The 26,404-nt window shown below is 36.4% G+C and overlaps 1 protein-coding gene and 1 pseudogene across 13 annotated transcripts in view; one reads left to right on the plus strand and one right to left on the minus strand.

Annotated features, from left to right (window-relative positions):
- The window catches only part of PAM (peptidylglycine alpha-amidating monooxygenase), a 263,682-nt gene that overhangs the window by 55,883 nt on the left and 181,395 nt on the right, over nt 1-26,404 (plus strand). The gene's annotated exons all lie outside the window — the stretch shown is intronic.
- On the minus strand, nt 3,099-4,955 carry LOC138398292 (ATP-binding cassette sub-family F member 2 pseudogene; annotated as a pseudogene).

Consider the following 26,404-nt stretch of genomic DNA (forward strand, 5'->3'; position numbering starts at 1 on the left):
GCAGTACCTTAAAGGGCATGAAGACATAGGAGCAAAGGCTTGCCATCTTCTGCTGGGGATTTTCTGGGAACCAGGGCACTGTGGACTAGGCAGGTGGGCAAGCTTAGGAAGGACTGTACCCCATGTCTATTGGCCCCATGTCTATCCTACATGACTTTACAAAAAGCAAGGAGCCTGTGGTGGAGGCAGAAGCCTGGTTCCTGGATGTTGCCACAGCCACGATGGGAAACAGAGCTCTTCTTACATGCTTTTTCTCTATGCCTAGGGGACAGGAGAGGAGAGGCAACTGGAGACTATCAGGTCACCTTCGGTGTTCTTAAGTCAAGGACTGAGCTCACCAACTCAAAGATTTTAATAAATTCAAACCTTCCAGTAGCAAATTTATGCCACAATTTAAGCTCAACACTTCCCCAAGAATCTCCGTAGAGAAAGTGACAGAGGAATATGATTTACCAATTGTAATATTAGAGTAGGACAAGAGTCAAGTGGCACTGTTTTCCTTATTGGCAAAGGCCAGTTCTGTCCTTTTCAATCAACGTGCAATCTCAGTAATTACTATTGAATGCCCTCACGTGCATGATGGTGCACCAAGTACAACACAGAATTAATCAAAGGACAATGTGACCCTCAGATCTCAAGGAGTTTCACCTAAGAGCATGACTATATATGGGCAATAATTTTCTTATTGTTTAATACTTATTATTGTTTTATTTTCATGATCATTTTTGCCAAGGAGCACATTCCAGTTGGGATTTAACAAATTCATTTTATTAATATTTGCATTCCACTAAAGAGTAAATTTTTCTTAAAATTCTAAATGAATTGATATATTTGCTTGATAGTAGATCTATTGTTATCCTGTTAAGATTGTTATTCTCCTCCACAACCGCTCAGCCTATCTCAGTCCCATTTGTGCAACCGTAAAACTCACATATATTTCTTTGGTGTTCTATCATAAAACTTATCTTTTTCTCTCTTTCTCATACACACCCACTTGTGCAGCACAGGTGGACACTCACATGCACACACACAGAGTTACTTTACAATGAACTCTTCCCAACCCGGTCCTTCTCTTTACTCTTGTTTCCATCTCCTTTAGTCTCCCTGCGACATTTATTTTAAGGAACCCACTCCTGTTTCTTGAACCTCCACTGAGTGTAAAGCCCCCATCTCCCCCCACCTCCCACACTGTGAGCCCTGCTTGTACAATTGCCAGTATTTCCTTCTGATGGGAAGAAGGTAGGTAAAATTAAAGGAGTGAGTGGGCAGAAGGAAGGGACATGCTTGGTTATAGAATGAAGAAACTGAAGATAGAATTTGCAAACCAGGAGAAAGGGAACCGAAACAGAACAGTAAGGTTGTGTTGGGAGACTGTAGTCTTGTTGGAACATAGGAAGAGGTAAAGAAGCATCAGCTGAAAAACTTTTTGAATGTTTCATCAGGCATTGTGCGGTGAGTGGAATAAATTATTTACATGTTGAACCTCCTGCATTAAATTACTGGTTTATACTTTTCAACTAACTAAAACTCAAATTTAAGCACCTCAAAACTTTACTCGTAATTCTTTGACATCACTGCAACTCTGGATGACATTTCTTAGTCTTGGGTGCTAAACTTTTAAAATGAACTCCCTACAGTCTATTTAGAAATAACTTGTATTTTCTAAATGAAACCTAAGAGTGAGTTGTTCTTACGCCCAAATTCAGTGTTATGTCAGACTTGACAGTTATCTAGAATTGTCTCCTAACATGTTACCTCTATGAAGATTTTCCAGTTAGGTTGAACCATTGTTGAAAGATGGGTTATGCAGAAACAATAGCTTGAAATTTGTCTAGACTTACTAAAATGTTCAAAGTTGGAAGAACAATTGATTTTTCTAGTCAGTGTAGTGTTTGTTGTAACAATCTCCTTTATTGATTTGATTTACAGTCTATGTCTTTTTGTGTCATAGCAGATACTGCGTTGGTTAGCTGCTTTAACATTTCCGTGTTTGAGATTCTTTTTGTCATTGCAGTAATGTCAAAGAAATGTGGGGTTTCGTGGTTTTTAAACTTAGACTTTGGCAAAAAGAAAAAGATCATTGTTGATGAAAGGTTTCAGTGAGTCATCTAGAAATTTATACTTAGGCTTCCTGACAGCCAGTAATTATCAGATTGCAGTTATTTTTCAGAGGTATTTATCCTGAGTTGAGGTTTTATCCTATTGATGATCTGAATCATGAGTTAACTCTCATGTTAATCTAGTAGTTTAACTCGGTAGTCACTCTGCCAGCCTGTATAAAATTACTATATTATTGCCAGACACACATTTTAAATTCTTTGCCATGAAAGGAATGTTGGGCCCAGATAATTAAGGTATTCTCTGCCTTAAAAAACTTTACATTATACTAGGAGAGAGAAGATGAGAATGCAAGGAATGTGATACCACACTGATACAAACGCCCCTATTTCTTTGCTCCCCTTCACCAGCAAAACTGCTCAAGTGTAGTCCATGCATGTTGTCTCCAGTTCTTTTCTTCCTGGTCTCTTTTTTTTTTTTGCAGGGGTGGGGACCATGGCTTCCTTTTTATTTACTGGATGCTTTGTAGATGCCGTGCAGGTCTAAAAATTACACTGTTAGGTGATTATTTAAAAACTGACCAGGACCAAGGCTCCAGAGCTCCAAACCAGAAGCAGAAAGGAATAGGGGCAGTGGGCTCAGGGGTATTCCTCCAACATCACTAAAATCCAGAAAACTAGAATCTTGAGCTCCTTCATGGGCCAAATCCAGGGTTTGGGCCTTGGGCTCACTCTCAGGTGCCTCTGGCTGCATCACACTCAGGGTGAGGTAACCAGCAAGGGGCTGGAGCGAACAGCCAGCTGAGTCTAGACAGGGACAAACATAACTGGAAGGAGGATAGGAAATGGACAGGTACTGTCCAGCTGTAGATAAGATAACAGAGTGCAGCTAAGGCAGGTTGTGGGGCAGGGGAGAGGCTAGGGGAGCAATGCTGCAGCAGTGCAGGAGGATATAGCCCCAGGGTCCTGTCCTGAGCAGCTGGTCAGTGTGGCAGCTGTTAGTCCTAGACTGAGCTCCTGACCCGAGCCCAGGCAGAGGGCTCACACATTGTGGGTCTTCTTGATAAGCTGGGGCTCCTCATCCACCAGCTTGCACTTGAGGTGCTCCTCGTAGGTAGGCCAGGATGTCTCCAGGCACTTGGTGATTGTCTGCTTCTTATAAACCCAAATTTCCTGTGCAACCTGCTGAATGCGTCTGAAGTCATGGCTGACTAGCACATACCACCTTCAAACTCTTGATAGCATTTGCCAGCATGTCCATGGTCTCAATATCCAGGTGATTGGTGGGTTCTCCCAGGAAGAGCATGTGGGGGTTCTGCCAGGCCAGCCAGACAGACTCAGCACTTCTGCCCATCTGACAGGTTCCAAATTGGGCTCATCTGTTGTTTCCCAGTGAGACCATATCACCCAATGATCCTCCTCATTTCTTCCTTCTCCTTGATCTCTGGGCAGCACTTGGTCATGTACTCCAAAGGTGAGAGATCTAAGTCCAGCTGCTCTTGTAAATGTTGATGGTTAATGCCCTATTTTGAATTAGAGTGTTTTTGGATCATCCCATCTGTGGGTGGTAGCTCTCCAGTTAGCAGCTTCAGAAGAGCTGACTTTTCTGCTCCATTGGGCCCTACCAGAGCCACTCATGTGTCCAGGTCAATACCAAAGTCTAGATTATTGTAGATGCAAGGCCCATCTTTTGTATACTTGAAGCTTACATTTTGCACCATAATGACGGTTGGAGGGATCTCACCACATGGTGGGAAATAAAATGACAGTGTCTTGTCACGCTCATGACCCTCTCTGTCAGTCCTGATGCCATCATTTTCTATAGCATCTTCTCCTTGCTCTGGACCTGCCAGGCCAGCTTGGCACTGCCATGACCAAACCTAGCAATGTAGTTCTTCATGTGTGAAATCTGATCTTGCTGCCTGGGATATCTCTTGGTCTCATTCTCCTCCAGCTCCAGCTGTGTCTTCAGGTAGTGATCATAATTACCCATATAATTCTTCAGTTTCTTGTTGTGCATGTCAATGATGTCGGTACAGACACCATTCAGAAAATCCTGGGAATGGGAGATGAGGACCAGGGTGCGCTTAAAAGTTTTTAGTTCTTCCGACCACACACAAGCATCCAGGCCCAGGTGGTTGGTGGGCTTGTCCAGGAGCAGCATGAAGGGCAGAATAAAGAAGGCTCCAGTGAGGGCAACCCTCATCCTCCAGTCCCTACTGAAGTCTTTTAGTTTCTCGTGCTTCATGGCAGGTGTGAAACCCAGTCCATGTAAAACTCGAGAGGTGCCTTGTCGGCATCTGGTTCCTCCAGAGGCTTGTAGAGCTCTGTGAGCTTCTCACCCTCTGTGTCCTCATGAGTCAGCTGCTCAGCCTCCCTCTCCAGCATGGCCCGCTCTGTGTCAACTTCCATCACACACTGCAAGGGTGTCTTGTCACTAGGGGGCATCTCACCTCACGGGTCAGATGGTAGATGTCAATGTGCTCAGGGATGGGTAGTTAATGTTACCTGATAGCAGAGAGCAGCATGGACTTTCCAATGCCATTTAAACCAGTGAGGCCATAACCATGGCCGAGTTTAATTCCAGTTTGGTGTCACTGAGCAGCTCTTGACCATGGAAGGTGAGGGAGAGGTTGATAATGTGGACGTCAGTACTGTTGGGGTGAGAGGCCAGGACACCAGTGACAGCTTGAGCAGCAGCTTTCTTCATCTCAATGTCCTCTAGCTCCTTGGTCCGCAGATCCATTTCTGTAGTCTGTCTGCCTCGTTTTCCTCCTCTGCCACCTATGGTTCTGTTACTGCATCTCTGTTTTCTTCATGTCCCTTTCTGGGCCACTGTCAAGCTTTGGCAGCTTTCTTCTTTTTGGCTGCCTTTTTCTTGGCCAGGTCCAAGGGCATGGTGACGAACCACAGGGGTAGGTTACTCTTCTTTCAGGGAGCTGGGCCTCACTGCTTGGCCTCTACCTCCTGGTCAGTCTTCATCCACTTTTCAGAACTCACCTCTCCATCCAAACTGCTCATGTCAAGATCACCTGTGGCATCGGGTCGAGACCGTGGTCAGTTTTCTGCCCTCCTCTGACTTCACTTTTCACCATCATCTGAAACAGGTGGTCATGCTTTACTCCTACAAGCACCAGGTTCTTCTGGTTTTCCTTCAGCCTAACTTTCTGTTCTTTTCAGTCTCGTTTGCTGGTCCTTCTCATCTTCATGACTCTAAAAGTTAGAGTATCCTAAGGTTCAATCCTAGTTTCTTCCCTATTGAAACTTATTGTCTTAGTGATCTTATTCTCTCCTTAACTTTAAATTCCATCTGTACTCTGACAGTTTCTAAATTCGTATTGCTGATCTGAACTTTAGACAACATATTTCTGCTTGAGATATCCTAAACATAACATGTCCCAAACTTCTGATCATCCCCTGAGCCAAACCTGCTCTTCCTATAATTTTTCCTATCTCGGTTATCCCAGAAGTCATCAATATTGACATTTTGTTATATGTCTTTCCAGGCCTCTGTGGGTATGCATGCTTCATTCTTACTCCCACTCATGAGATTATATTGTGTGTATTGTTTTTTCTCTAGCTGTTTACATGTTTTGTATGCTCTTTGTATTCTTTGGAAACCTAGTTTTTAGTAGCTACTTGGTTTTACCACAGTTTGTTAACTAGTCCCTTATTGGAGAATATTGGATTGCTGTCCATGACTTACTATTAGAATTAAAACTTAAAAAAATTATTCTAGTTTTGCACTATCCCGATATGTTAGCCACTAGCTGCATGTGCCATTGCACACTTAAATGTGGCCAGTCCCAATTAAGATGTGCTCTGAATGTGAATACACACCAAATTTCAAAGACTTAATTTGGAAAAAGAATGTAAAATATTTTATTAATAATTTATTTTATATTGATTACTTCCATTGATGCTTATATTGATTACTATATTACTTATATTTTATTTTATATTGATTACTTATATGTGATTACTTGTTGAAATAATATTTTGGTTATAATAGGTTAAATATGATATATTTTAAAAATTGATTTTATCATTGTTTGCTTTTGTAAATGTGACTATCGGAAAATTAAAAATTACATGTGTGGTTCACATTATATTTCGATTGGAAAGTGCCATTTTAGTTTCTCAGGTCAAAAACCTTGGAATCATTCTTTCTTCCTCTCTTCTTATACTCTATAACCTATTAGTGCTACCTTTGAAATACAGCCAGAATCTGACCATTTTTCACCACCTCCATTACTACCACTCAGGTCCAAGCCATCATGAGCTCTCACTTAGGTTTTGCAACAGCCCTTTAACTTGTCTCCCTTTAATTAATCTCAATATAGTGGCTACAGTGATTCTTTCAAAACGTATGTCGGGTCATGTCTCTCCTCTCTTCGAAAGCTAAGCCCTAACAGGCTGGTCCCCTTCTCCCCTCTGACTTTATTGCTGCACTTTCCCTATCACAGGCCAAACTCATTTCCCACTTTGGGCCTCTGCAGTTGCTCTTACCCCTGCCTGGATGGAGTGCTCTTCTTCGGATAGCTGCAGGGCCTGTGCCTTTACCTCTTTCAGGTCTTTGCAGGGGACATGAAACCTGGCTTTAAACCTAAAACTGTTATGTAAAAAGTTACTAATAACTCTCAAATGGCTAAATATAATATGCCTTTTTCTGACCTTATCCCAGTAACTTCTTGGTAGCATTTGACACTGCAGATCACCAAGATTCCCAAGAAATAAGTAGGTGAGAGGAAGCATTTTGGACTGTCGAGGGTGCCTCTGCCTTTTCTCACGGTGCCCTCTGTCTAATATGCACAGCCCTCTGCCTCGTTTGTCCCAGAGAAAGCCTGCTTATCCCTCTGAATGTCTCCCCAAATCTCAAGAAGATTAAGTCTCCCCTCTTTTCTGTCACCAGTCATGCAAGGTCTTATTATATGTGTGGCTTTTTTTTTTCATTCAATTATTTCCTAGACTCAGATCCTTTAGGGAAGGGGCCATCTTCCCTACTCCCTTCCCTACTCCAGCTCTCAGCATATAATAAGCACTAGATAGATGCTTATTGGATGAGTCGATTTCTTTTGTTATGATGCAGAGTTTAGAAATCTTTTCATCATCAGTATTTGTGCATGCTCATACCACTTCTCAAAGTTCAAAACAGTATGATACCTTTGAGATCAGTATGAATCTCCGAATTTACTCTTCAATCCTCGATGCCAAATATTTGTTGCTAGTGAGAGAGTGGGAGAGAAGACTGAGTTGGGAGAATACAAAATGGAAAGACAAAGGAAAGCTCTTTCTTTTTAATCCCTCCCTGTATTCCTTCCTGCTTGTTTGCACTTCCAGTGATAAAAAGATCCTGAAACCTTCCAGAGTGAAAGTGTAAACCTTAAGTTATATATGTACTCTCACATTTTCTGTTCACAAAGTAGTGAAATAAGGTGAGATCCAGAATAAATTCATTTATGAGAATAATAGCAAACAGATAAACAAAATAGAACAACAATGAAACAGCCAAACATCATTTGGGAGAAAATAAACAGGGTGTCACTTGCTAGAAAAGTTTTGGAAAAAAAAAAGTTTTGAAAGCACTAATATTTCTTTTAATAAAATAAATTCTTGTAATATGTATATAATACAGTAACGTATCAACATATAGTACATATTACATATAATTACATCTAATATAAATTTGTATATTTATACATTTTCTCATTGACTTTTAGTAGGACGACTCTTATGTATCCAAAATACTTGTGTATAATATTTCCCTTTCTCAGATATGTCACCTCTTCACTTTTACTATTAATTCTTTTTATATGTTAGAATTGTCTTAGAGAAGGAACGTGACACAGAGCACTGCAGTAAAATAAATGTTTTGGAGAGGACACTGATACGGTTATAGATTTTTTCTTAATCAACGGTGCTCCTATTTTTTGTTTTTTGGCCAGTACTCTATATGGGAATTTCTACTTGCTTTTATGAAAGAAAGTGCACATTATGTGTCTTGTACTCTATGAAAATGTGCAGCTCTGGCAGTTACCCTGGATAGTTTTGCTCTCGTAATTAAAACACAGATGGAGCTCATTTCTTTCCCAAGTGTTTGATTGGCAGACACTCTGTGATCAACACTCCTCTCTGCTGAACACATCAGCACCATCTGCCTTCGGTCTGCTTGGAGAGGGTGGTCGCAGAGGAATTTCCTCATCACATGAGTCAGTTTAAATAGAGTGTATTCCTCTTGCTGAAGCCATCAAATGATTTATGAAAAATTACATATACTATATAAAGATTTCCATGACAGTTAGTTTGTAACTTAATGAAATATTCATTAATAAATGTGGTTTTTTAAAGATTCATCACTCCCTTTCTCCAATTAAAATATTTAGAGCATAACATAAAATCACTACATCTTGAAAAGTTAAAGTTTCCAAATAAATTGAGCTGATGGAACATTTTATTTTTAGTGAGATCATTAGAGATGATTTCAAATCAGGGTCCTGTGTTCTGAACCATTAGTACAACCACTAGTTACAAATGAAAATACTTTACTGTGCTGTCTCCTAAACTCAACATTAAAATAGTTTAAAAGAATGTGTTAATTTAAAAATTTTTATAAGTATTTGAAATAGATTATGATAAATGGTACTTCTTTATTTGGATATCAGGATAAGAAATGCATAGAAATTTATGCTCATCCAATATCTTAAATTTATGCATATAATTAAATGTGTATTGATTATTATGTAGAAAAGGATATTTAAGATATTGAAAGCACAGAAAAATGATACTTTTGTGAAGAAGAAAAAAAGTAATTATTTCATTGTCCTAGAAACATATTTTACAACGTATGATACTTGTGCGAACATACAGTCTAGATTTGTGAGGAATATACATGTGTTAGACAAAATAATATGAATTCTATATATATTTAAATAATGGAAAATTAGTTTGAGTTCCCTCTTCCCAACGGATAAATAATTACAATTAACAAGATGAAAAACATACTACATAATACTTGTGGGGGGAACTGAACAGATTAAACTGCTACCCACAGAGTGTTAGAACAAAGAATAAAAGAATTAGATTGAAAAACATTCTGAAGAACTGTGGAATACACTCATTGCTTGTGGTTCCTGTGGAAACCCACTTATAGTAAGAGGCAAGAGTGACTTTTGGATTTTGGCAAGGATTTGAGGATTAGATTCGTAAAGCTAATCACTTCACAGTTGGAGTGAAAAATGAGATGAGTTTTGGAAGTGAACCAACAGAAAAGAAGGAAAATAATTATAAATGTATAGAAATTTATCATCTTCTGTTACCAGAAATCCTTAAAGATAAACTTTGAATTACCTTCTCATTTTGTATACATATGTAATCACCTCTATTCAAGCTTGGAATTTTTCAAGGTAAGGATTGGAGGTGGGAAGGGAGAAAGAAGAGTTTTAACTTTAGTTATTTAAAATACATTTTAGTTTATGTAATAAACATATAAATTTTATCCTGAGGAGCCCACATTCTCATAATGGAAAAGATGTGAATAATTTTGATATAAAAGACTGGGGTATTTTAAACAAAGTGGAAGTTTAGAGAAGTGAGAAAGTTCTCCAATTCAGAGCCTTCTGAGAACACCTGAACATAAGTTTCATTCACGTAAGTTCTCCTACTCTAACTGATGCTGTTTTCTTTCCCAACTTGTTTCTTTCTGTGCGTTTTATTTTGTCAACACTTCCCACAATATGTTAGTGTGTTTTAGACTGTTACATTAAAAGTTTCCTTAGTCTATCTTTCCTATTTAAAATTCTTATATTTGGTTAAAATCTTAAATTATTACTTCCTGCCTCCTTTCATCCCGGTGGTCAACTAACTTATCCGTATGTGCAAATAGCAGATGAAGAGTGACACTAATTGAAATTGGTTCTTTTATGTCCAGTTCAAGAGAAAAAAAAAAGTATGAAAATGCATGACCTGTGTTAGATACATGAGTCTTAGAAGTTGCTAGTCATATGTTGCTATGAAAATGCATTATACTAAAATTTCTTGCATTCAACAAAATGGAAAGATTGAAGAATCAACAGTAGGTGATAGAAGTTGAAATAACACTCAGCTCAGAAAATGAAGTATGCACAGGGAAAGAAGTGTAAGACAAGGAGGCAGCAGTGTCTGACCTGATCCTGCTGTTTCTTACAGCCTACACGATCCCTATGCCATCAGCAAGATTTTTGCGGTTTGAGTTTATTCTGGGACATCATGATCGATGGATTGATCTTTCTTCCTTTCTTTCTTTTCCCTCCCTCCCTCCCTCCCTTCCTTCCTTCCTTCCTTCTTTCCTTTTCTCTCTCTCTTTCCTTCTTTCTTTCTTTTCTCTTGTTCTTCCTTTCCTTCCTTCCTTTCTTTTTTAATTCCTTCCATCTGTCTTTCTTTCTTTCTTTTTTCCTTCTTTCTTTCCTTCCTTCCTTCCTTCATTGTTTTTTATTTCCCCCTTTAGATCCTAAGTTCTTAAAGTCCATGCTCAATGTTACTTGTTTCCAAAATAGAAAAGGCAAAACTGACTCTATAAAGTGGGGGTAAGGATGGCCTAGGTACTAGTAATCAGGTGTGGGAAACAAAATTTAGGAGGACAAAAAAACATAGTCCAAGAGCATGACCAAGGTCTGATCCAGCAAACCTGCTGTTGACTTCCCATTTCCCAGCAGGTGAGCAGGGGGAGGGATTGGGGCTCAATAATTTACATGATGTTAGCCTCAGCTCCCAGGAGGGCTGTCTAGATGACCCACGAGGTTTAAATTTGAGCTGGTTTTGATATCTAAAGGGGTCCAATCTAAGAGTTTTGAAAGATCAGAACTAGACTATGGGCAGTATCAATGTGTGAAGTCATAAGGATTAAATGGATGGGATTAGGAAACTTTATGTAGAAAATAAACATATTTCTAAGACACTTTGTACATATTTCAAACTTTTGATTCTTTATAGTATAGGTCAGTAGGAGACTGGATTGGGTTCTAAGCTCCAAGTTTAGTGAATCTCTAAGTGGCCATTAACACTAAAGCCTCTCCCAAGTGAAGAGAAGGCCAGCACTACTTCCATTTTTTAAGGCTCCTGGATTATTAAAAACTGAATGCCAACATCAAATTACAAAAACTGCAGCATATTGTAATGTTTACATTTAATTTGTTAAACCCCTCTTAACATATTCACAAACTATAATGGCTGGCTGTGCAATGTAATTTGAGAATAATTTTAGCAATCCAATTCTAAGATTCTTCAGCCAGCCAAATTGCCCTGTTTTCTTACTGCTAATTCAATATCTGAATAATGCATTTTTAAAACATTTCTAAATGGGTATGATAGAGGTTATTTTTATAGGAATTGCACAATACTGAGAACAAAAAAAATTCTCAAAACTTTTTAAAATGGGAAATTCTTGTAGGGAAGAGGATGGATAGATGAAGAGTGTAGAATCATAGGGAAGATAGATGACAGGACATACAAGGAAATATCTTTTGCTACTTCAGAATTAGATCCCTCATGTTTATACATTTTGTCCCCAAAGCTGAGAGTTTTAAGACTATCAAAAGTTGTTACGGAACAGAATAAAATCACAATGTTTATTTAGCAACATTGAGTTGAAATGGAGTCATAAATTGCCATAAAAATCTTATTAAACTTTAGGGAAGAGAGTTACAAGAGAAATTAAAAACAATTATAAAACATAACTAAAAATTAACGGAATATTATACTCCTATTTTTTTAAAAAAAATTCAAAGCTTAGAAATTTTTTTTCCTCTTTAAAATATTTCATTTTAACTATGTGACCATGATGTAGAACTTTGGTGTGGGAAGTAATTAGACATGAAAGACTGAACAACTGGGTGATTGAGGCTTTCCTACATCTGTGACTTGATTCCTGGAAGGAACACTGGAACAGATGTCAAACTGCAATCAGGGTGAGCAATTAAAACCAAGTAATCTACGAGCATACTTAACTAGGAATTTAGAGTTATGGGTCCTCTTTTTTCCCATGGGTGTTTTCTTCTGAGAGTGGGCATGAAGAAAGAAATTGGAATATAACTCAGAATCGAGCTCTAAACTTCAGTGATTCTGAGTTTAAGTTCGCTATAAGTCCTTATAATCCATGCTTACAGGTTGACTTTTAATAGATCTACGCTCAGATATATGTCACAGAACAGTCTGAACTTATTATAGTCAAGTCATAGAAAGGGAACTAACTATCTCACCTAGACCCTAACCATGGAAAAGATACCAGTCCTTCCCCACTCTCTGTTTAGGAGAAAAATACTTAAACTTTGATTATTTAATCTTTTCTTTGTGCCTTTCTAGCTTACTAAACATTAATTCAATTTAGCTTTTTTTTAAAAAAAAATATGCTGGTTAGGAGCATTAGAAATGGAAACATGTAAGATGACATTTGGTTTATTAAAGCCCCACAATCTAGCAGATGGTTTAGGAAAGCAGCATTAAAGATGCCACTTAATCCTTAATTCAAGACCATACTTAATGCTACATCTGGAAGGAGAGCTGTGCCAACAAAAATGCTATTGAGTTAAAGTCTATGTTATTCATAAATATCTAAGAAAATAAGAGACAAATGTTCATGACCATAGTATGTGAAACCAAATATAAATTCCATGGGAAGGATGGTTCTTCAAACATTTCTAAATCTATAATATTTATTCATATAACATTTTAATAAATCTAAGAAGAATGGAATTTTATAACGAATCCAGCCAAAACTGTATAGCTGCATTGCTTTATCTTAGTCATTCGCTGTACAAATGGAGGTCGTCATTTGTAATAGTCACTGGGATTAATAGTCACTTTGTATTTAAACTCCTTCATACCAAATATAGAATCTCCAAGTTTTTGTCTTTAAATATTTTCCCAACACTTGCAATATATCTGATAGTGATTAAAAAGCTGAATATAATTAATTGCTATCATGTATAACTGTGATAGCTGGCATCTGGTTACTTTTCCTGTGACTCAAATTACTCTGTTTTGCTATAACCGCTCTATTTGTGAAAGTTTTTATGTATGCTTCCTGCTCAATACATGCTAAATGTTTTGTTCAGTGAGAAAAAGGAGGCTTCAAAGCGATATAAAATACAGTATTTGCTAATTAGTTTTGTGGGAGTGGAAATACATCACTTAAAAAATTCATGAGCTCTTTTGACCTCTGTGTTTTTATTAAGAAATGTAAATTTGCTAGAATAAGGACTTACTCTAAATAAAACTTTTTATATTATTTATAATCTATGTAGCTAGCATATTATTGCATGATCTAAAAACCTATGTCTAGATGCCAAATTAGGCTTTAGGAGACCCTGCAAAATGTTGAAATGGTCAGGAAATAGGAAATTGCCCACCAGGGAGACAGGTACTGATGATAGACTTGTGCAGGCTTTCTAAGATTCGAGAGATTAAACAGCTGAAGAAGCAGCATATTTCCTACCTGAGCATTGATGGTTTTTGGTACCCCTGCAGGCTCCCGACCCGTAACATTTCAGCCTCTTGTGTAAGTTAACAGAAAACGAAACCATCTAATTTAAATCATTTTCAAATATATGAATTAAATGGCTAATAGTTTCATTTTAAAAATCAAACATTTCCTTGCAGAACTTCTAAGAAACCTTTGATAATGGAGCTCCCTAGATACGGGTGTTACTTTTACTTCAACAGTGCTAGTTTTTGATCTAAAACTAAAAACTTTGGGTGAAAAATTAAATATTATCCAAATCAAACATATTCTTAATAGTTCAGAAGAATAAACTTACAAGAGAATCAAAGGTAATCTTAATAGGAACCTGGCCCATGTATGAGATCAGATACCAAACGCCAGAAATTAATGTTAGCATGCTATGCTGCAAAGAGCATTTAGTGTGAAGCCATGAGACACTGGCCTGGAGTTCAAGCTCCAGGAGTACAGGCTGTGTGAACTTGGCCAAGGGATGGAACCTCTTTGAGCCTCAATTTCATCATGGGTAATAGAAGTATATATGAAAATAATACTGCTTTCTAGATTTAGAGTATTATGAGAAACAAATGAGGTCGTTTATGAAATGGATTTGTGCTGTGTAAACCTGGGTTTTATTTCTGACTCTACCACTTTCTGGCTTTGTAATTCTGGATAAATTACTTAACACAATAAAACCTTGCTTTTCACAACTTTAAAATGAGGATAATAAGAAGACAGTGCCTGCAAACTGATTGTTATAGAGTAAGAGCTCAAGAAATGTTAGTTACTATTATTATTTTTCTAAATCTTTACAAATATATTTAGCGTCATCTGGAGATTTAAAATGATAAAATTTTATTTTTTAAAAAACTCACTTAAACCTTATTCCAATATGTATTTGTTTCTACTTGAAAACTTGTTTCCTATAAATAAGAATGACTTTTAAGCTTGGTATTTATGTAAAATGAGATATTTTTTCCCTAAACATGTAGTATCTCCTCTGTATGTAATTTTTGAGCTTTCTGATACAAGGAACTTCAGGAAGAATGATATAGGGTTCTTTCATTGTTTAAAGTTTGCTATAGTTAATAACAATTTAATTATATATTGTTTTGTTTGTGGATTTGATATAAAATGAGGAGTTTGTATGCCTCTATAGATATAAGGTGGAATTTTTTAAATTTTGAGAGGAAAAACATTTGAGGGCATTGTGAGCTGCTGGTGTCTTCTCTAGACAACACATTTGAGATGCACTAGAGATTGCCTGCTTCTTACAATCCATTTAGAGCGTCAGCAGCAAACCTTTCCTCAGGTAATGGGATTAGCACTCTGTTGGGACTGCAGTCCTTAAGGATATAAATTTGTTTCTAAATGTTCTAGCTAGTAATCTCATGCTCCTTGACAGGTTTTACAATGTAACTGCTACTCTTGGAAAGGAAACACAGACCTCGGACCTCCCTCTGTCTGCTAGGTTAGGAAGTTCAAAGATTTTCACAGGAAGTATTCAGTCCTGAGAAAGTTAAAATTAGGTGCTCTTTGTCTTTATTCTGCAATGATGATATCATTGAAGCAATGTGATGAGTAACCTGAATTTAAAATACAATGATATATATTATAGATGCTTTTATAAGCCAATCATACATGAAATTTTTTCCTTTTAATGTCGTTAATTTTTAGTACTTTATTTTCATTTTATATATTTTATTTAAAAAAATTTTTTTTAGAGACAGAGTCTCACTCTGTGACCCAAGCTAGAGGGCAGTGATGTGATCATAGCTCACTGTAACCCCTAAGTCCTGGGCTCAATTGATCCTCCTGGCTCAGCCTCCTGAGTAGCTAGGACTATAGGTGCACACTATCACGCGCAGCTATTTTTTAAAACATTTTTTTGTAGAGACAGAGTCTTACTATGTTGCCCAGGCTGGTCTCAAACTCCTGGCCTCCAGTAATCCTCCCACCTTGGCCTCCCAAAGAGCTGGGATTACAGGCGTGAGCCATGGTGCCCAGCCATTTTTAGAACTTTTAAAGAAAAGCATGCTAAGAAATATTTTCAGTTTAAGCATATTAATCGATAATTAAAAACCAGCTGAGCCAGTTAGTTTGTTTGGAATTCAGTATGAAAGGAATAAAAGTCAAGAACTATTCTTTTTTCTTCTCTTTTCTATCCTGTTTCAACAAGACATCTCTTTATGGGTTGAACATCCCTAATCTGGAAATCTGAAATGCTCCAAAATGCTAAATTTTTTGAGCAGTGACATGGTGCTCAAAGGAAATGCTTATTGGAGCATTTCAGATTTCAGATTTTCAGATTAGGGATGCTCCACTAAGTATAATGTAACATATTCCAAAATTCAAAAAAATCCAAAACCAAAAACATGTCCAGTCTCAAGCATTTTGGATAAGGGATATTTAACCTATATGGGTATGCTGAGACATTACAATCCTAGGAAAATAAAACAAGATAAAAATTTTAGTAAACTTATTTTAGCTCACATTCCTGATCATATTCTAACATTCTCTTTTATATTTAAGTGTATGCTCATAATACTGAACATTATAAATAGATATTATTACTTTAAAAAGTCTATAAATTTGAAATATGCCAAGTCTGTTTTCATGAAGCATAAATTTTTTTATGGCTAGGATTCCAATAAAATGTAAAATAAAAATTACAGTATCTTTTGAAGATCACTGTTATTTTAATGTTAAAAGCCACTGTTGGAGTACACTGAGTAATTTAGATAAAAATGTTATTGTAATATAAAACTTTTATCTGATTTTTATTTTAATTTTTTCTTTTGAAGCTATTGTTACTTCTTTTTTAAATGTTCTATTCATATCCCATTTTTCTTAGCTATACTATATTGACTATACATTTACCTTGTCTTGATGGCTTCTGGTGATAACTTTAAATGTTGGTTGTTTCTGTGCTATAGAGACCATGAGGTACACTTTAGGGAACACTGGCTTCAGCATCAGAGCCCCTGTCTGCTACCTGCTAACTGGACTAGTGTAAGTTACTTAGCCTCTCTCAGTTTTCTTATCTGTAAAATGGGATTAGTGACATATATCTAGGGCAGAAGTGAGGGTTACATGGTATCATATTGCATCTAGTAGTGTCTGGAATGTAGAAGGTGCTCAATAAAGTTTAGTTTCCTAGTTCGTGGTAGAGAGAAATGGAAATGCAAATGTAGGAAATTTGGGTTTGGGGTGACTGTAGCTGTGGCCTTGGTAATAGTTGGTCATTTTCTTGTTTATTTTTTATTTGACAAAATGAATGCAGCTATGTAATTTCCAAGGTTGTATGATACAGCTCTCAGCCCAAGCTGAAAATACATATGACTTAATCAATTGCATTTGCATATAAGAAGTTGCTACCTCAGAGGGTTATTTTAAAGACTCAGAGATATATAACAATTCAAAGAGTTTAGCACATGCTAAGCACTCAGTAAAAGTAAGTGATTATAAATACAAGGATGCAACCTTGTGATGGAGGTTGGGTATTCTGAATTTTGACTGAGAGTCATGGGTATAAAACACTTTCTGGGTACTCCAGCATTATGTTTATAAGTAACAAAGTTGCCAAATTTGAAAATATGTTTGTATAAACGACTGCCTCTTTTGGATCCTTAACATGTAGTCTTTAAATAAATGAGCCCAAAATGAACAAATAGGAGCATTTTATGTTTATGTCCAGGTTGTGTCCAGCTGCCATGCGTGGTGTGACTGCGCTGGTTGTGTGGCTGGCATTCATTCTGGTTGATCTGTACCAACGTAATACCCATTGTTAAATATTTTGTATGTTACCTACAGATATTTATATCTATATTATCTGCATCCCTACTTTTTCATTTAAAGTAATATAATCTTTTTATGTTTCTTTTCTTTGTCCTTCACTATAGGAAGACTGAAATCCGTAGCGTGGGATGGTTTTTACTAGTTGGCTAGATTTTTCTGTAGAACTACAGTAGCTTCCGGGTTGTGGCTTATTTTCTCACTGCACTACACCTTGGTAATATACAGGACATGGCACCTCCCCACTGGCATGTATTGTGGGGCAACTTCATCGTTGTTTATTGACCTTTTCACAGGTTTTTTAGATAATAGACTATTATCGTTAACTCTTGTTCATTCTTCTTATGACTCTCCTTTCACTGCACCCTAGACCCCTGAAATTCTTTTAGTGAGAAGATAGCCTAGAAAGTTCTGATTGTTAAGCTGCAGCGCTAGAGGTCTTTGTAGGAGATTTGATAATATTAGAAATCAGATTCACCCTCATAAAGAGCATTTAAAACATCTCAGCCAACTAACATCCTAACCTGTGATTTGACGTTATCAAATGCCCAAGTTGCCAAGAATGTAGCCCATACCTATTTCCCCTGGTATGTTGGCTTATGTTGCTGAATAATACTTGTCTTCTATTAATTAAGAATACTGTACATGGCAAATTAAGCATTTTTGCTTTGGAAAAAAATGAAAGACCTAAAAAAGTCTCACAAATGTTACAGGAACATTAGATCTCTGATTCTGTTTTTATTTTCGTTTTGAGGTTATCTGATAGTCTCAGAGTTGTAAGATAACTGAGAGGCCAACTCTCTGAGGTTATAGTTCAGAATATGAAGTTCATAGTAAAGTTACTAACCCAAGGCTGGATCGTAAGTTTCAACTTGTATGTCAGGATTTAGGCTTCTTGGAGGCCATGGATTTGACATTCTTCAGTTAGATCAAAGTCACATAGCTAGTTTGTGGCAGAGCCTGGACTAAAACCTAATTCTTTTGAATTCTAATCTCATTTTTATTTCTCCGAGTTTTTTATTATCATGCACATGGTTATGTTTAAATTGCATACGTTTTTATAACCTTGTAATCCATTATGTAGACATGAAAAATTAAGACTTTTGGCATTTTTATAATATGCAAAGAAAGTGAAAATTATCTTGTTAAAATATTATGCTTATCATTCAATTTTGAAAACATGGAAAAGATGTGTGAACGAGAAATGGAGCTTCATATGCATATCTTTTAAGTATGACCCTCCATTATTGAGATCTTTTTTTTATTTTTACAAAGTATGCCATAGTTTTTTAAGGACATTTCAACATGGATTAAATCTTTGAGGCATTAGCTGGAATTATTTATAGGTAATTCCCAAAACATGTATAGATATACATCTACGTGTGTGAAATAGAAACATGTTTATCAATAGCTAGGAGTAATTGTAGTGTGATGTTAGGAATAATAGTATCTATATTTCACACAGTTTTTTAAAGCCCAGTGGGTATAGTTTGTGTATTTCCCTGGCTAACTTTGTTGGCACAAAATAAATATCTAACAATGATAATAACTCTTTCTCCATGCAGTATTCACTTTGACTAGAAAAAATTTACTGCTATGCTAATATGGTACAATTTTTAAAGTATGTTAAGGTGATAAGTAAATTTCATGGCATTTTGTTATAGTGTTATCATATTTTATAAGAACTAGTCTCCCCTCAAGTATCTTATTATACTCTGCTGTGGGTAACTGAAACTGTGAAAAGCGAAATCGTGGAAAAGGGGGGACTCCCATACTGCCCTTTGTAATGTGACTGCATATATGTCTTTCCCGCAAGAACTGGTTGGAGGAATAAGTCCCAGGAAACCATTCACACGAGAAAGTAATAAGCCTCACAACCTGTGCACATAACCAACGCCAGACAAATGGGAGGACAGAACAGCTAAGTGACTGTGAGCATAGGCTTTGAGTCAGGTAGTCCTGGTTTTAACTCTTCATTGAGACTTTCTGTCACTTTGAATAAGTTAACACCTGGGCTGTCTGACTTTACTTAGACCAATGTTTCCTCACCTGTAAAATGGAGATAATTGTGTTTCATCAACTGTATTAGTAGAAAGATTAAAAGAAAAATGTATCAAAAAATTGAGCAATTTGCCTGGCATTTCGTCAATGTCTGAAAATGTCAATTAATATAACAAAAATAGCAATGCATTGGATAACTGAAAAGGGAGACAAAGTGAATAAATGAGAAGCTGAGGACTCTGAGGGCAAATCTGGTGGACATCATGTCTTTGCCAGGAATTCTTCCTGTTTACTCTCTGTTTGTTGGGGAAATTTAGAGGCCATAGCTGATAATATTGTGGCAGCGCCTGCAGCTCTGCTTTGCATTATTTATAAATGTTTTTGCTCATTTTTCTTTTTTTTTTTTTTTTTGAGACAGAGTCTCGATTTGTTGCCCGGGCTAGAGTGAGTGCCGTGGCGTCAGTCTAGCTCACAGCAACCTCAAACTCCTGGACTTAAGCGATCCTACTGCCTCAGCCTCCCGAGTAGCTGGGACTACAGGCATGCGCCACCATGCCCGGCTAATTTTTTGTATATATGTATTTTAGTTGTCCATATAATTTCTTTCTATTTTTAGTAAAGACGGGGTCTCACTCTTGCTCAGGCTGGTCTCAAACTCCTGACCTCGAGCGATCCACCCGCCTCGGCCTCCCAGAGTGCTAGGATTACAGGCGTGAGCCACCACGCCCGGCCTATTTTTGCTCATTTTTCATTGATAATGTTATAAATGGGGATTCATCCTCATTAATTTGAATATTTATTAGTTGAAAATTTCTGTCCTTTCATGTGTATCCATTAAAGGGTAAAACTTGTTTTGTAAAGGTCATCAGGACTGCAGGGTAGTATGGAAGGGAAAGAACACTTTGCCGGGAATCACATTCCATTTGAATGGCAACTTCACTTTTTGGTTATTGAGAGAAAATGGCATCAAAGTATGTTTGACACCAGGACTCAATAAGCATAATCCTGAAAACAGCTACTGTAAAAATAATAAATTTGGCAGATCTTGTTTGCGAGTTTTCAATTAACATTTTAAAAAAGTATTTGGTCCATTCGTACAAATACTTGTAAGGCAGCTAGAGACTTAGTTTCTTCCCATTCCAATGAGTGTACCCCAGAATTACCAAGGTGAAAGATGTTGGATTCCCCACCCCTGTTCCCAGGGATCCACATTTTCTGAGAACACATCTTACATTGAGCTATTTCCCGTTGTCCAATAAGCTGTTATAGCTTAATAACCAAAACATAAAATTTATTTTTACAGGTGTGTGGAAGCAAAATGCAGAGGTATCAGAATCTTTCACTTGTTTTAGTGGTAATCTTGATTTCATTTAGAGAAGAATCAAAGGCATATATAATTGATTTAATACCTTGTGGTGTTTTTTGAGATAGGGTCTTGCTTTGTTGCTGGGTAGAGTGCAGTAACATCATCATAGCTCACTACGACCTGAAATTCTTGGGCTCCTTCTGCCTCAGCCTCCCTAGTATCTGGGACTACAGTGACATGCCACCATGCCCAGCTCATTTTTCTAATTTTTATAGAGACAGTGTCTCACTATGTTGCACAGGCTAGTCTGAAACTCCTGGCCTCAAGTGATCCTTCCACATCCTAGCCTTCTAAAGTGTTAGGATTACAGACATGAGCCACCGTGCCCAGCCTAATAGTTTGGTTTTTAAAATTTTAATCAAAGATGGCTTTGAAGTGTGTTCCTTAATCCTACATTGATATTTGGCCAGATGAAAAGTTTTATGAATATGTTGGAACCTTTTGGAGTTTAATGCAAACTTTTTGATAACTAGGCATGATTTAGTTATTTTGTTCTGTGATGGTTTTAGAAGAAGAGGAAGATCTCACTTTTCTTCCTCACTATTTGTGTAATATTTTCCCCTTCTTTTTAGAAAATTTGACTTGCACATGAGCATTGAACTTAAGAGTTTGTAATAATATTGTAGTTTACAGATAGCTGTCACATGTATGATGACAAAGTTGTGTATCAATTAATTTAACAAATATTTATTGATGATTCTCTATATTCTAGGCACTGTGTTAAGTACTGGGGGTATGGAAGTGAATAAGACATATAAAAAACCCTGCTCTCATAGAATTTATGGTCAGAAATTAACAAAGTAATAAGTAAAATAAGTCATATTGTAATGGGACTGAGTACTTTGGAGCAATAAAAGGGGAGTTGGGATGCCAGGAGCTTGGGGGAGGGTTGCACTTTTAATTAATAAGGTCCAGGAAGACTCACCGAGAAAGTGATAGTTGAGCAAAGACCTTAAAGGGCAGCAAGAGAGGAAACCGCATGGTAGGCAGAGGAACAGCAAGTTCAAAGACCGCCCACCCCCCACCCCCCCCACCCCCCGAAGAGGGAGCCTGTCTGTGTGAAGAAGAGAAAGGAGGGAGGAAGCTATTGTGCCGAAAAGACCATGAGGAAAAGGGTGGAGGGAGGAGAGATCCCTGGGGTAGGGTAGAGGTGGAAAGGGGGCTTCTACAGGGCTTTGCATGTCAGTGTAAGAATTCTCGCTTTTATTCTGCCTCAAGGGAGAAGTCACTGAGGAGTGGTAAGCACAGGAATGATATGAACTGCTTTACCTTTGAAAAGGCTCACCGTGATTGCTCTATGTTGAGAACAGATTATAAGGAGTCAAGGGCAAACGCAGGGAGATGAGTTAGGAGGCAGTTAAAATAACCGGGGCATACAAAGATAGTATCTATTTACTTACAGTGCACTTAATGCTGCATATATTGTATGCAGGGACCAAGTGCAAAGAGGCCATTTCTGTTGATTTTTCAATCTCTGATCTTTTCCCCTGGTGATTGAAATCCTACATGAAAGGGAAAGAAAAATCAATTACATGTTTCACATTTTTAAAGTCATTACTGGTAATACTAACAATATGAAACTTGTGTGTATATGGCATTTTTTAGTTTCCAAGGCATTCTTACATATATTGCCACACCAGGCCTTCACAATTGCGTACATTGAATGGATAATAGCTTCGAGGTTTATAAGACATGCCCAGAATCACTTAGTGGTTCTTTCTCTTTTCAGGAGTGTGTGTATTAGCTTCGGTGAATATGTACAAACTAAGCAATAAGCAATAAGCAATAACCATCTATTTGTGGAGGAGGGGATTTGAGTACACTTAAAGAAATTTACTTTGCTGATGACTCATTAAGGCGTATATCTCTCATTGGTGGTGGCTGTGTTGTCAAGGTGAAAAAACTTAATTGTTATTGGAAGTGAATCAATGTAAATTGTTCAGAGGAGATTCTTTATAAAGAGGAACATTCCCAATTTTTTCCTTTTAAGTTCACCTTTTCTTTTCATAGGATTCACATATCTAAAGAGGAAATTTTAAAAAGTGTACTAAAACTGGAAGAACTCCCCAAATGTGGGGAGAATTATAATACCAAAAGATATTCAATTTTTGCTGAATAGAAATATTAGATACAATGTTGCCTTGAATATGTCAGAGTATTTCAGGCAAAGATGATTTCACATATGAAATTTAAATAATGAGGCTTATGACATTTTACTTTTAACTTACAAGATACATTGAATACAATTAAAATATTCAAGTTATGTCAAGGAAAAAATAGCATAAATAACTTTTCTGTATGATTTAATTTAAATAAGTATATTGTGTATGTTTCAGAGAATCTAATTCAGAGATGAGAACTTGTAGAAGTTGCTGTTATAGTAGTTGAGAATGCAGGGAGTATATTATATATTCAGAAATATATCATGTAACAGCTGTTGCAAAATTTGAATTAAAAAAACCTGAATGGGCAAATATACCTTTCTAGTCAAAGGGAATAATATATATCACTTGAATTGCATTCTTGAATTGCCATTTGTCTAGGAGATTGAATTTTTGAACATAATAGCAGAAAGGCAGATTAATATAGTGATGTTTGTGAAAAAATTTAAATGCTCAAGATAGGAATTTGAACTTATGGCTCACACAGTAGTAATCTATTTCTTTTCAACAAATATGATTGTTGAAAAGATTAATATTTTATGTTGAAAGACCTACTTATTTGAATATGTTTCAATTATAATATTCCCCATTAAAGATGTATTTTTTTCACTTTTCAGTTAAATAGCAATATGTGTAAAATGCATTTGATGTCCTGGCTAACAGCCTGACAAGCTTTTGCACTATGTAGAATGAATGGTAGGCAGAGTCCTTTTGAAATGTTCCTTTTGGACTTTTTGGTAGGGAATGGTTCTGGGGCAGCGGAGGGATTGGCGCCATGAGTGCCGTTTGAGACAGTGGTTTCTTGTTCTCTATTCTTGTCCTTTTTTATGTGGACCACTCTTTATATCCTCTTTATTCCTTCTCTCCTTTTTTTTTTTCTTGTTCTGTTGATTTAATTCATCCATTCAACAATTTTTATCAAGTGCCTACTATATGCCAAGAGTTATTCTAAGGAATAGAAATACAGTTCCCTCCTCTCTTGAATCTTGAGGAAGGTGGACAATAAACAAAGGAAACAAATGAAAATATTTGTTATGCATGGACCAAGAAAGAAACTAATGAGAGAGAGAGAGAGCAGTGTGTATTAGCACGGTGAGGGAAAGGCCTCACCTCCCAGGGAAGTTGAAACCTGAATGATAAGAAAGAGCTAGCTGTTTCTTTCTTCTCCTGACTTTTTTCCTTCAGTGTAGTCCACAGATTCATAATAGCTTCACTGCATTCACAGCTCTCCATCTGCCCAGAGTTGAAGTCAGTGGCATGCTCTACCTCGTCTTAGGGACATGCCGAAGATACTGACACTGTCATTCCCTTATGTGCGTTTACTTTCTTACTTCCTGTTAAGAATCCACTGATTATTATGTATTTTAGAAGGCTTTCCTGATCCTTTCACCAACCCTTTGCTTCATCATCTTAATATCATACACCATATTTTTGCTGTAGTCATAGTCTTTATTCCATTGCCTTGCAATATTTGTCCTCCATCCCCTTCCAAAATGCCACACCCCACCTCCCCTCTATAAAAGCCAGGTTAGTATTATTTATATTCATCTTTGTTTTTCCGGAGGCTAACACAGTGTCTGAAGCCAATTAGTTTTAGTAAATGTGCTGTATTTTTTAACCAAATCAATAAATCGTATGATCTTACAGTGCTTGCTCCTATGATAACTTCAGCCCACAAATATATTCTTCTCTTTTCTAATACCTGAGTGATGAAATGAAAAAATAAAATGTAATATAAGTTACTTAATGAACTCTTGTCAATTAAGTAAAGTCTAAAAGGTACATTCAAAACTAGTTTCCTCTCTTTCACTATTTATATTTTTCTCAACCCAAGAGAGCAGGATGCTGAACCACAATTAGAATTAATCAAGAGAAACATTGAAGACATGTAGAAAAACATCGTAATTATATATGTACTTTTAAACTGCAAAGTGAAATTAGATAAGTCATTTGAAGATCTGCATGCTTCATTTTAATGCAATCAATTATGTGGCTCACCTTAAATTATAATGTAACACTGAGAAAAATACCATGGTTTTAAAAAATATTTTACATAGATGATGGCATCATACATGTACAAAAATCAGTATATTTATAATTTTTCATGAAAAAAATTTTAAACATCATTTTAATGTAACATTTAAAAAGAAAATCATGTTTTTGACATTTAGTTGGACATACTTTTATTTGCCCACCTCTAAGATGGAATGGAATAAATCATAGTGAATTCATTCTTATAGTTGTGAACTGTTTGCCATCTTTTTCATTTATTAATTTAAGAAAATGTAAGTATCATCAATTTGCAGATTAGATTCATTGCCTCCAAATATCATGGCATTTTTTCACTATTTCTGGTAGAGTCGTTTTTAAGTCTGCATATGATTTCATCATTTTTAAAATAATAATCATAGAGAATGGCCATTACATTCTTTGGATATAACTTACTCTGGAAAAGGGGGAAAAATATGAACAACACAAATGCTAAGTTTGTTTTCTATAAAAGTAGCCACATTTAAAGACCATTTTTATATTGTTCCTTCTAAAATTGTCAATTACTAGACAGTAAAAGATAAATTCAACTGAATATGGTGGAGAGAAAGGAAGAAAAGATTTTAAGATCATTTAATAATTTCTTAACTTTTCTTCATGCTTGGCAGAGAAATTAATTTAAACTCTTAAGGTTTTAGTTAAATGACACATTTTATTATTTAAAAGAAAAATGTAGTATCGTCATTGTCCTCTTGAGGTAGATGCCTGTTTTTACTTTGTTTTTAATTTACTGTGAGTTCAAAAGGAATAGTTGTTTCATAATAAGTTTCTGTTCATGATCAGTAAATAAAAATGAGAAGGAAACAGTGAAGATAGGGCAGAGTTGCAGCTTCTGCTTCATATTCTAATCCATTAGTGACACACACATATCATGAATGTCTTTATTCTTGATTCAAAATCTTGATTAAGATGGAAGAGTTTCTGGTTTTTCATCTTTAACTATTCTTTAATATGGGAAAATCGACAGTGATGGATTGACTAATATGTAATAAGTACAGAATCAGAGATCTGGAAATAATCCTTGAAATATCACCTCCAATTCCCTAAATCTCAGAAGAAGTACACCTAAGTGTTTGAATTCCTAAAGATCTTCAAAGAAAATTTCATTACTTTTTTATTGTGAAATATATCATACATACAGATCCATGTATAGAGCTTAGACAGCTTAAAGAATAGCTATAACCTCCTATGGAACCACCACTAAAGTAAAAAAAAAAAAAAAATATATATATATATAGATAGATAGATAGATAGATAGAATATTACTAGCATCCCAGAAGCCCTCTCCATGTAAAATTTCATTTACTTTCTATCAAAACCAGTTCCAGTTTTTTTCAAAGTTTTTATTTAAGGATTCCATATGGAATTGTTATTTCTTTTTCCTAAAATTTCAGGAATTTGTTATTGGAAAGAGTTAAACTCTATAGGCTAGAGGTATTTCTATTTCTGATACTTTGAAATGCATTTGGTGGCTGAAAGTAAAAGTGTATCATTTAGATAATTG

This window comes from Eulemur rufifrons, chromosome 17 (assembly GCF_041146395.1).
Source record: "Eulemur rufifrons isolate Redbay chromosome 17, OSU_ERuf_1, whole genome shotgun sequence".
NCBI lineage: Eukaryota > Metazoa > Chordata > Mammalia > Primates > Lemuridae > Eulemur > Eulemur rufifrons.